This window comes from Hyla sarda, chromosome 1, assembly GCF_029499605.1.
Source record: "Hyla sarda isolate aHylSar1 chromosome 1, aHylSar1.hap1, whole genome shotgun sequence".
Taxonomy (NCBI): Eukaryota; Metazoa; Chordata; class Amphibia; order Anura; family Hylidae; genus Hyla; species Hyla sarda.
The window spans coordinates 57103858-57116747 of NC_079189.1; the positions used below are offsets into that span (position 1 = coordinate 57103858).

Sequence of the window (12890 nt, forward strand, 5' to 3'; positions counted from 1 at the left end):
TCAATGAGCTAGGCCGAGAGCTGCCGCAATGTGCAAGTAAACTGTGCATGCGCGCGGCGACTCGCACATCGCAGTGTGTCTGCTCGTAGCGGTGTATTGCCGCTCCAAGCAGGCACAAGTAAAGGCAGAATACAGAGGTCCTTCAGCGGTGGATCTGCAGCGAAATCCGAAAAATCCGCTCGTCTGAACGTACCCTTAGACTACTTTCACACTGCCGCAGGGCTCCGCCGCAAACTGCCGTTAAGGCTCTCTCTTTTTTATATATTTTTTGCCTTAGTGTAATGGAGCCCAACGGGAGGCATAACGGGCACAGAGGATCCCTTTCACTTGAATGGAATTCTCTGATGTCCGTTATTGCGGCTGTTATTCCGCCGGAAGATAGTGGAAGAAAAAGACGTGGCAAGCACAAGTTTTTCTCCCGCTATCTTCTACCGGCCGTCACAATGCCGGGCACAAATGGCAGTGTGATAGGAGCCTTACCTTTTTTTTTTTTTTTTGGGGTGTAAAATTGTCCCTAAAAAATTTCAAGGACAACTTTTTTCAGGGGACTTTTTACTTAACACTGCATTTGTGTGTGTACCGTAGTTTTTTTTTGCAGTGGTCAGCGATTTATCATTTGTGACTAATTAATGCGCAATTGACCACATTTATGCACAAAGTCTGACCACACGGTAAAAAGGTAAAAAGTGTATATATATACTTCACAATATTTCTAATCTTCACGATTCCTAAAGCCGTGCGACCTCAGGGTAGGGTCACACATAGAATATATGCAGCGTATGTCGTGCTGCACAAAATCCGCTGCACAGCAGAAAGTACCCTGCGTATTCTTCAATGAGCAGACACACGGCAGCCCTGTGTGCCGTAAGGTTTGGAGGTGGGCCCAGCACACTGACATGAGTGTGACACGCGGCCCACCTCCAAAACCTCACTGCATGCACACCTCTGCGGCCCTGTGTGTCTGCGCATAGGAAAATATGCAGCTTTTTTCCCGTTGCGCTGATTTTGCTGCATATTGTATAATACGCTTCGTATACGCTATATGGGACCCTACCCTTATGATAAATTAGTCCCAGTCACATTAAATACATCACATGGGAAACTGTAAAAAAAAAAAACATGATACATTTCCCTTAGTCTCGAAGTGCTTTTTCCTTTTTTTTAGGTTCTAGGCATCACAAATACAATAGGTCTTACAGGTAAGTGCAGCCATAGAACAACTAGTAGAAGTAGTAGTACCACCGGCAGTAGTTTGTTGAGCCCTTCTCTTCACTCCTGGTCAGATGAGTTCACAAGTAGCGTTCGCAAGGATTTAACTGGTTGATTAAAATCTCAGATTACACAGGTTGATAATGGAGATCTTGTTCAACTGGACAGGGATTAAAATTCTTTCAGCCTTGTTCTTTGCATCTCACGAAAGTCCGGCTACATAGACTTAAAGAAACACTATGGGAACACTAAGGGCCCAACACTAAGGCTAAGTTTCTACTTGTTTTTTTGGTGAAAAATGCCGAGAAAAACGCCAAAAAACACTGCGGCCAGATGTTAGCTGTAAATCAATGAGAAATCGCAAAATTCTTTTTCCACTTTGCGTTTTTCAGTTTGGCCTTTTTTTTTAATCCTTTTGGCATTTTTTCACTCTTTTTTTTAGCTCCTTGGCGGTTTTGCAAAGTTGCAGCATGTTGAGCCAATGGCGTTTTTCCCCCCTGAAATCGTGGCGTTTTTCTGCCATAGAAGTCCATGGGAGTAAAAAATCGCCAAGAAAAACGACATGTGGGTTTTAACTTTGGCGTTTTTGCTGGCGGTTTTTATTCTTTTTTTGAGTTTTTTTGAGTATTTTTTGGAGATACCTTTTTTAATAAAATTTCGTAGGGTACCATTAAAAAATAAAAATAAAGATACAGTAGTGAAGGAAAAAATTATCTTTTTTATAACAACATTTTTATTAATTTTTAAAACAGTAATCAATTTATGTGGGCGAACGGGGACCTAAAAATGTAGCCGACAATAATAGAAATGCAGTGTGTGTGTTTTTCACTTTTTTCTTTATTTTTTAAATGTTTTAGGTAGTACTACACTGTTCCATGCTGGGAGTAGTAGTACTACTTAAAAATGTAAAAAAGAGGGGGAAAAAAGTGAAACACACACACACTTTTTTTTCCATCACTACAGGATCCTTTTTTTTTTTTGGTACCCAACAAATTTTGGGTACCAAAAAAACCACCAAAGGGGCCAAAAAATGCAATTTCCACTCAAATGCAAAAAAACGCTAGAAAAAACGCCAGAAAAAAACGCCAAACACAGGAAAATGCTGTGACGTTTTTTCTGGTGTAAAAACTTAACCTAAGGGCCCATTCTCACTACAGGGCCCAACACTAAGGGCCCATTACACTAGTTTCACCCAGAGATATTCCAAGTGGAGATTCTGGGGGAGATTTATCAAAACCAGTGCAGAGGAAAAGTTGTCCAGTTGCCCATAGCAACCAATCAGATTGCTTTTTTCATTTTTAACAAGGCCTCTGCAAAATGAAAGAAGCAATCTGATTGGTTGCTATGGGCAACTGGGCAACTTTTCCTCTGCACAGGTTTTGATAAATCTCCCCCTCTGTGTGCAGCGGGTGCCGTCAAAATCAATCAGCGTTATGACAGCGCAGACATGCACCATACCCATCGGAGTTTGTGTGTAATTCCGCCAGAACAATTAACCTGTTCATTCATTTGGCACGGAGATTCTGCTGGCACGTTGAATTCCATGGGATTCTGCTGCGCTGTGCACACGGCGGAATTTCCGTGCCGAGTGTTAATTATTTGTGCGGAGTCATTCCGGCATGTGAGCATAGCCTAAGAGGCTGCTGCATCGGAATTTTCGAGCAGAGAAATTCCACAGTGCGGAAACAAAACAATGTGGCCACATAATAGCTGGGAGTCAATTGGGAAATATAAAACCAGACATTTTACTGTGTTTTTTTCCCACCATTTGAGTGGGGTCACACGTAACGCATCCACAGCGTATTTAGCATTTTACTCACAGACAACACAGGACACATGGGCACAGCAGGAGGCTCCCTATAGGGACAGTCAGCAGCGCATCCTCAACGTCAAATACGCTGCTGATGTGCTACGTGTGACCCTACCCTTTAGTGGCATTTAAGACTCAATTGCAGTTTTTAAAAATCGCAGCATGCTCTTTGTATTGCATTTTTTCAATCAAGATATTGTGGGGTTTTTTCTCCCATTAACCTCTATAGGTGAGGAAAAAACACCATGGGAGGAATTAATCATAGGTTTTACCCTGTTTGGTTGGGTTCACACCATGTTTTTGCTATACGGTTCCTGTATCAGGTTTTTGATAAAAAAAACGGATTCCTCAAAACCCAACTAAACTGTATCAAAACGTGTGTACAAATTTTTATCTGTATACGGTTGAAAACCGTGTACGGTTTGAAAAATGATGTCCGGTTGCATCTGTTTTTTAAGAAAAAAAAACGTACCGTATTTTTCGCCCTATAGGACGCACCGGCGTATAAGACGCACCCAATTTATAGGTGCAAAATCTAAAAAAATAAAGATTATGAACCCAATAGTGGTCTTCAACCTGCGGACCTCCAGATGTTGCAAAACTACAACTCCCAGAATGCCCGGACAGCCGTTGGCTGTCCGGGCATGCTGGGAGTTGTAGTTTTGCAACATCTGGAGGTCCGCAGATTGAAGACCACTGCATAGGAGGTAATACTCACGTGTCCCCGCCGCTCCGTACCCGTCACCGCTGCCCTGGATTTCGCTCCATCGCTGTCGCCGTGTCCCCGTCGCTCCGGAACGTCTCTGCTGCCGGCCGGGTATCCTTGCTCTCCGTCGCTGCCATCACGTCGTTACGCACGCCGACGCACGTACGCGACGACGCGATGACGAGGAAGGAGAGTGCCGGACATACAGGGGATCCCTGAACGAAGAAGACACCGAGGAGGCAGGTAAGGTCCCTCCCGGTGTCCTGAAAGCACTAACCCGGCTATTCAGTCGGGCTGTTCGGGACCGCCGCGGTGAAATCGTGGCGGTCCTGAACAGCCCGACTGAACAGCCGGGTTAGTGTCACTTTCCCTTCAGACGCGGCGGTCACCTTTGATGGCCGCAGGGACCGCCACGATAGTGGTGTATTTGCCGTATAAGACGCACCGACTTTTTCCCCCCCACCCCCCAGGTTTGGGGAAGAAAAAGTGTGTCTTATATGGCGAAAAATACGGTACACATTTTGAACTTTTCATTCCATTATGAATAAAGTTTCACTTGTTTGATTGAAATTTCAAGAAAAAAAACTGTGGAAAGTCAAAAACTGTATGGTTAAAACTGGATGGAACCGTACGCACATACGGTTCTGTAGGGTTGCCATTGACTCCCATGTTTTAAAAAAACGTATACGGTTTAATACGGTTTTTCACCTGGAACAAAAACAGTGGTAGACTACGGGTTTCTGTCCAGAAAATAAAAAGTTAAAAACCGCATGGCTTGAAAATCGGAGACAACCGTATGCAATATGGTGCATACGGTTTTGAATGGGAAGTCTATGGGCACGGTTTTCTGTACGGTTGAATACATTTTTTTTTTATGAAACCGTATGCCGAAACTGTATAGCAAAATCGTGGTGTGAACCCACCCTTTTTATGTTTTTTTTTGCAGTTGCTGTTTTGATACTTTTTTTTGAGACTTTAGATGCTTTTTCTAAAATTGTGTAGCTATGTCAAAGTCTGGTTAACTTTTTGCAGTGGTCATGAATTTATCATGTGAGACTTATCGCACAATTTCCGAAAAACCTTCATCAGCCCAGACCTGGCATACAAAACTTGCTGTGTACACATTTCGGCACAATAGGTGAAAAAAGCACAACCATACAAAGTGGTGTACTGAAGTGTAATTTCAAAACAATTGGGGAGATTTATCAATTAATAGCTGACCAGTTACCCATAGCAACCAATCAGATCGCTACTTTTATTTTTCACAGACCTTATCAAAAATAAAAAATAAACGATCTGATTGGTTGCTATGGGCAATGTAATGTAATGAGAAATACTCAGCGGAAAAAATGTCAAATAAAAAAGCCACAAAAACTGCATTAAGCTACGTTTTCACTTGGATTTTATCTTTTTGCAATAACGGCAAAAAAGTAAATAAAATCAAAACACAACAGCCATGCAGCGTTTTTTTTTTTTTTTTTTTTGGTGTGAAAAAATGCTTCAGCCAGATGTTAGCTACAAGTCAATTGGGATTTCTCAAAGGCCAAGTGGGATTTCTCAAACGCTAACCCACTTGGCGTTTTTTCCTTTGGTGTTTTCTCGTTTTTTGTTTTTCTTTGGATTTTTCAGTGGTTTTGGACTCAGTGGCCGTTTTCCAAAATGGCAGCATGCTGAGACTATGGCATTTTTTTCAAGAAATCTTGGTGTTTTTCTCTCATTGAAGTCTATGGGAGACAAAAACCCCATAAAAAAACGCCATGTGAATTTAGCAATGTCTTTATTTCTGGTATTTTTCCCCATTTTGTGCAATAGAAATCATTGAGTCACATGGGGGAGATTTATCAAAACCTGTGCAAAGGAGAAGTGTCCCAGTGTCCCATAGCAACCAAGGCCTGTGCAAAATGAAAGAAGCGATCTGATTGGTTGCTATGGGCAACTGGTCAACTTTTCCTCTGGACAGGTTTTGATAAATCTCCCTCTTAGTGAAAGAATCACTTGACTTGTCATGATAAAAATGCAGGGAAAAAAACTCTGTGACTAAAACCCACTATTTTTGGAAAAAAAAAACTCCACAAAAACTGCATCTTGGATGTTTAAAATGACACGGCAGTTCCCTGTGGTGTTTTTTCAGGCTAAGGCTAGGTTTCCACTTGTCTTTCTATTTTATTAAATTTTTTTTATTTTTTTTGCAAAAACATCCATAAAACACCACAAATGCCACACAAGTCTTTTTTTTTTTTTTTCCAGTGAAAAAATTGCTGCCGCCAGATGTATGTTGAAAGTCAATAGGGATTTCTGAAACACCAAACTTGGCTTTTTTTCAGTCATGTTTTGCATTTTTCTAAGGTTTTGGGCTTATTGGCAGTTTTCAAAAATTGCAGCTTGTTTTTTGCACAAATCTATTTTTTTTTTGAACAAATCTTGGCGTTTCTCATAGACGTCTTGTCGAAACTTATCTGAACAGCAGCAGGAACGTAGTGTAAACCTAAAATAATTCCATACAGAAGTGTGTGCCTGTACGTGTGTGCCTGAAGCAGAATTTAGGGTTGTTCTCCTTTAATTTGCCTGAGTGAGTCTTGAGATGAGAAGTAGCATCAGGTGGGTGAGGTGAGAGCTTGTCCAGGCGGAGGGTGAGACATGGCCGTATCCTAGGGCAGCAGGTTATGAGGTAAGTGTATACCAAGAAATACCCTGGTTTTGTTACTGTTTCCCAACCAGGGTGCCTCCAGCTGTTTCAAAACTACAACTCCCAGCATGCCTGGACAGCCTTTGGCTGTCCAGGCATGGTGGTAGTTGTAGTTTTGAAACAGCTGGAGGCACCCTAGTTGGGAAACAGTGCTGTATGACAAGACATATTGTAAGAGATGTATCATTGATTTAGTGTTTCTTTTATTTTTTATGCTAATGCTGGGCACAACTTTTGTGGGTACCTAACCTAAGCAACTTTCCGTTTTCACTTTGCAGTGGTTGGGAATTTATGAAGTGAGAATGTCGCACATAGGCATTAAAAAAAGTCACAAAGCCCTCCAAAAAGTCGCAAACCTAAGCCAGGTCAGACCTGGCTTACAAAACCGCCTTTGGAGAACACTTAGCAGAAGAAAGAAGAAAACTTACAAAATAGTGTTCTGAAGTAATTTATAGTTTTTTGCTTATTTGCGCCAAATTTATAGTGTGGTAAGTGTGTCACACATAAGCAAAAAAAAATATAAAAAATACTTCAAAACTTTTCAAAGACAACAATGATAAATGTCCCCACATTGTTGGTACTGTTAGTGTTCTGACGTATTGTTGGTACTGTTGGTGTTCTGACGTATTGTTGGTACTGTTGGTGTTCTGACGTATTGTTGGTACTGTTGGTGTTCTGACGTATTGTTGGTACTGTTGGTGTTCTGACGTATTGTTGGTACTGTTGGTGTTCTGACGTATTGTTGGTACTGTTGGTGCTCTGACGTATTGTTGGTACTGTTGGTGCTCTGACGTATTGTTGGTACTGTTGGTGCTCTGACGTATTGTTGGTACTGTTGGTGCTCTGACGTATTGTTGGTACTGTTGGTGCTCTGACGTATTGTTGGTACTGTTGGTGCTCTGACGTATTGTTGGTACTGTTGGTGCTCTGACGTATTGTTGGTACTGTTGGTGCTCTGACGTATTGTTGGTACTGTTGGTGCTCTGACGTATTGTTGGTACTGTTGGTGCTCTGACGTATTGTTGGTACTGTTGGTGCTCTGACGTATTGTTGGTACTGTTGGTGCTCTGGCGTATTGTTGGTACTGTTGGTGCTCTGGCGTATTGTTGGTACTGTTGGTGCTCTGGCGTATTGTTGGTACTGTTGGTGCTCTGGCGTATTGTTGGTACTGTTGGTGCTCTGGCGTATTGTTGGTACTGTTGGTGCTCTGGCGTATTGTTGGTACTGTTGGTGCTCTGGCGTATTGTTGGTACTGTTGGTGCTCTGGCGTATTGTTGGTACTGTTGGTGCTCTGGCGTATTGTTGGTACTGTTGGTGCTCTGGCGTATTGTTGGTACTGTTGGTGCTCTGGCGTATTGTTGGTACTGTTGGTGTTCTGGCGTATTGTTGGTATTGTTGGTACTGTTGGTATTGCTTATGGTTTTAGCATATGGATATACAGGGTGAGATGTATCATTGTTATTAGAGCATTTTTTATGTCTATGTTTTGGCGCAGTTCAGGCGCAAGCAGCATATTTAGCGACTTTTATTCATTGATATAAACAGTTTCACTCTTTTTGCCTACCCGTAGAAGTTTTTCTTTTTGACCATGCAGTGGTCACGTATTTCATTTGCGACTTTTGTCAAAAGTCGCTATTTTGTGCGCAAAGGTACTTTTTTAGGCGCAAAGCTACACCACTTACCAGTAATACATCCATAGTAATACAGCTTCATGCACATTTTGGGGTGGGTAACGTACCGAGCAGTGTTATTTTTTTTAGTTTTTTTTGTGGCTTTACTATTGTTTACGTGCCTGTTGGTGCTGCGCTGTCTTCCTTCCTGATGTAAACTCCGGCCTCAGTGCAGCAACGCAAGACTCCGCCCATCAACATCACAAAATGCGGGCTCTAAATTAAACAAAAAAGCCTCCAGAGTCCGGATATTCATGGTGCGGCATGTTTTTAATATTATTTTTAATTTTATGAGGAGGGTGGATGAGTTGTTGCGGTATAGTTGGAGTGCAGCTATTTAGTGCCAGGCAGGCCAGTCAGGGTGTCACCCGATGCGGTATGCCCCTTTAACCTTCTGTTTTTGCTGGCTCCAGACACAATGAAAAGATTGCCTCGACATGGAACGAATTTGTGGCTTGTTTAAAGGGGTACTCCGCTGGCCAGCGTCTGGCCGTGATGTTATGAGGGGGAGGGGCTATGACGTCACAAGCTCCCGGTGCCGGCTCCAGCATTTGGAACAGTTTGTTGCAAACACTGAGTAGCGGAGTACCCCTTTACAAAAGGCACCTTTTTATGCTCCCTCTTGCCAAAAAGGGCAAATGATGATAAATATTGTCCACTGCTCCGGAAAGTGCCAACAGCTGGATTTCACAGTCAGTTGGGCATATAGGGCATATATCAAAAAGGCACAACAAACAGGAACATTTACACACTGCACCCAAAGATGCGCCCTTTTGCTGCCACAAAAATGGCATAACCAAATGTCCCCCTAAGTTTCCAAAAAACACCCCAAAAAATGCTGTAACAGCAACACGACATCTTTCTGAGGAAAAAGGGTCAAAACCAGATGCTAGCTACAAGTCAGTGGGAATTAATGAAATGCCAAACCCACTTGCCATTTTTTCCTTTTGGCTTTTTTTCCACTCATATTTGGCATTTTTTTTGTCCGTTTTGGGCTAAGTGGCAGTGATTCAAAATGTCAGCTTGTTAAGACTTAAAAGTGGTACTTTGCCCCTAGACATCTTATCCGCCATCCAAAGGATTAGGGATAAGATGTCTGATGGCAAGGGGGTATCAGCTTATCTCTGCCAGGGGGAAATCCACCACTACTAGTGGACACACAGAGCTACAGGGAGCAGAGTGCTGTGACTGTCTTCAGCGCATGCGTCAATACCCTGCGGATGCGTTGTGTGTTACCCTAAGTGTGAATGTAGCCTGAGGGCAGTTTTGCATAGCTGTAATATGGGTGCATTTATGTAACACCTGAATTCTCTGTGATTTTACTGAACCAAATTAAGATCACCATAGAAACCTGTGGAAATGTACGGCTGGTTCAGTGGAGCGTTGGGGTCTGGCTGTTGCAGTGATAATATAGACAGTAAAATGTGTACAGTCAAACATGGAGGGGCCAACGTGGCCGTACTGCACCAGGATCACACGAACAAGGCCTGCAAATCTGTAAAGCTGTAAATATATAACTGGTATTTTTGAAGGGAATCTGTCAGCTGGATTTCCCTAAACAAACTTCTCCTGCCTTTAGGCAAGAAGATGAATGGTGCCTTTATGTGTCTGTGGTTCCAAAATGAAGAAATATGCTTTTATTTCTAAAAGGTGTTCCCCAGCCTCTGAAGTGCCCTGGGCTGGATAGCCTCCTCACACTTTTCCTATGCAATGCCATGGTCAACTGCATGTGTTTTTGCCATGTGATTTAGGCTAAGGACAGAATTTCTGAGTGGAATACTCTGCTACACATAGCCCAGAGCTGTTCAGTGTGAGATGAGCTATGATTGGCTATTGCTGCACCCTCCTCCCCTCCCCTCCTCTCCTCTCCCCTCCCCCCCTCTCCCCCCCTCTCCCTCCCCTCTCCCTCCCCTCTCCCTCCCCTCTCCCTCCCCTCTCCCTCCCCTCTCCCTCCCCTCTCCTCCCCTCTCCCTCCCCTCTCCTCCCCTCTCCTCCCCTCTCCTCCCCTCTCCTCCCCTCTCCTCCCCTCTCCTCCTCCCCTCCTCCTCAGCACTCAAGACTGCATTTCCTGATTTTGGACTTCTGCCAGGCCAGCAGGAGTTCAAAGTCTGTGCAAAAGATAGGAGAAAATGTGCACTGGACAAGTAGGGAGACACCTAGTGGCAGCTTTTTTAACCCCTTAAGGACCAGGCCATTTTACACCTTTAAAGGGTACCTCTCATCAAATAAACTTTTGATATATTTTAGATAAATGAATGTTGAATAACTTTCCAATAGCATGTTAATGAAAAATACGCTTCTTTCTATTGTATTTTTCCCGATCAGTCCTGTCAGCAAGCATTTCTGACTCATGCTGGAGTCCTAAACACTCAGAGCTGCCAGCCTGCTTTGTTCACAGCCAAACAGGCTGTGCACAAAGCAGGCTGGCAGCTCTGAGTGTTCTCAATTGAGAACAAAGCAGACTGGCAGCTCGTAGTGTTTAGGACTCCAGCATGAGTCTGAAATGCTTGCTACCAGGACTGGTAGGGAGACCCCTAGTGGTCATTTCTTCAAAGTGGAAAATTAAATAGAAAGAAGCATATTTTTTAATAACATGCAATTGTGAAGTTATTCTGCATACATTAATCTATAATATATCAAAAGTTTTTTTGATTAGAGGTACCCTTTAACCCCTTAAGGACCAGGCCATTTTACACCTTAACCCCTTTAGGACCAGGCCATTTTACACCTTAAGGACCGGAGCGTTTTTTGCAATTCTGACCACTGTCACTTTAAACATTAATAACTCTGGAATGCTTTTAGTTATCATTCTGATTCCGAGATTGTTTTTTCGTGACATATTCTACTTTAACTTAGTGGTAACATTTTATGGTAACTTGCATCCTTTCTTGGTGAAAAATCCCAAAATTTGATGAAAAAAATGAAAATTTTGCATTTTTCTAACTTTGAAGCTCTCTGCTTGTAAGGAAAATGGATATTCAAAATATATATTTTTTTGGGTTCACATATACAATATGTCTACTTTATGTTTGCATCATAAAATTTATGAGTTTTTACTTTTGGAAGACACCAGAGGGCTTCAACATTCAGCAGCAATTTTCTGATATTTTCACAAAATTTTCAAACTCGCTATTTTTCAGGGACCAGTTCAGGTTTGAAGTGGATTTGAAGGGTCTTCATATTAGAAATACCCCATAAAAGACCCCATTATAAAAACTACACCCCCAAAGTATTCAAAATGATATTCAATAAGTGTTTTAACCCTTTAGGTGTTTCACAGGAATAGCAGCAAAGTGAAGGAGAAAATTCAAAATCTTCATTTTTTACACTCGCATGTTCTTTTAGACCCAATTTTAGAATTTTTGCAAGGGGTAAAAAGGAGAAAATTTTTACTTGTATTTGAAACCCAATTTCTCTCGAGTAAGCACATACCTCATATGTCTATGTTAATTGTTCGGCGGGCGCAGTAGAGGGCTCAGAAGGGAAGGAGTGTCAAATGGTTTTTGGGGGGCATGCCGCATTTAGGAAGCCCCTATGGTGCCAGGACAGCAAAAAAAAAAACACATGGCATACCATTTTGGAAACTAGACCCCTCGGGGAACGTAACAAGGGGTAATGTGAACCTTAATGCCCTACAGGTGTTTCACGACTTTTGCATATGTAAAAAAATATATATTTTTTTTATCTAAAATGCTTGTTTTCCCAAAAATTTTACATTTTTAAAAAGGGTAATAGCAGAAAATACCCCCCAAAATTTGTTAGGCAATTTCTCCCGAGTACGGCGATACCCCATATGTGGCCCTAAACTGTTGCCTTGAAATACGACAGGGCTCCAAAGTTAGAGCGCCATGCGCATTTGAGGCCTAAATTAGGGACTTGCATAGGGGTGGACATAGGGGTATTCTACGCCAGTGATTCCCAAACAGGGTGCCTCCAGCTGTTGTAAAACTCCCAGCATGCCTAGACAGTCAACGGCTATCTGGCAATACTGGGAGTAGTTGTTTTGCAACAGCTGGAGGCTCCGTTTTGGAAACAGTGGTGTACCAGACGTTTTTCATTTTTATTGGGGAGGGGAGGGGGGCTGTGTAGGGGTATGTGTATATGTAGTGTTTTTTTACTTTATATTGTGTGTTAGTGTAGTGTTTTTAGGGTACAGTCGCACGGGCGGGGGTTCACAGTAGTTTTTCGCTGGCAGTTTGAGCTGCGGCAGAAATTTTGCCGCACCTCAAACTTGCAGCCCGATACTTACTGTAATCCTCCGCCCATGTGAGTGTACCCTGTACATTCACATTGGGGGGGGGGGGGGGGGGGGAACATCCAGCTGTTGCAAAACTACAACTCCCAGCATGTACGGTCTATCAGTGCATGCTGGGAGTTGTAGTTTTGCAACAGCTGGAGGCACACTGGTTGTGAAACACCGAGTTTGGTAACAAACTCAGTGTTTTGCAACCAGTGTGCCTTCAGCTGTTGCAAAAGCTACAACCCCCAGCATGTACGGACAGCGGAAGGGCATGCTGGGTCTTGTAGTTATGCAACAGCTGGAGGCATACTACTTCGGCTGGGGATGCTGGGGATTGTAGTTATGCAACAGCTGGAGACACACTGGTTTGCTACTTAACTCAGTGTGCCTTCAGCTGTTGCAAAACTACAACTCTCAGCAGTCACTGACAGCCAACGGGCATGCTGGGAGTTGTAGTTATGCAACCACCAGATACACCACTACAACTCCCAGCATGCACTTTAGCTGATTGTGCAAGCTGGGAGTTGTAGTTATACAACAGCTGAAGGTACACTTTTCCATAGAAAAAA

At 42.8% G+C, this 12890-nt stretch overlaps 1 protein-coding gene across 11 annotated transcripts in view; it reads left to right on the forward strand.

The window, feature by feature from the left end:
• The window catches only part of JAKMIP1 (janus kinase and microtubule interacting protein 1), a 167264-nt gene that overhangs the window by 22248 nt on the left and 132126 nt on the right, over positions 1–12890 (forward strand). Inside the window, exon 1 of one of the 11 annotated variants that reach the window (XM_056555112.1) lies at positions 6036–6393. The exons of the other annotated variants lie outside the window; for them this stretch is intronic. The gene's annotated coding sequence lies outside the window, so the exon portion shown is untranslated. Of the gene's footprint in view, positions 1–6035; positions 6394–12890 lie in introns of those variants that run through there. 11 annotated transcript variants of the gene reach the window in all.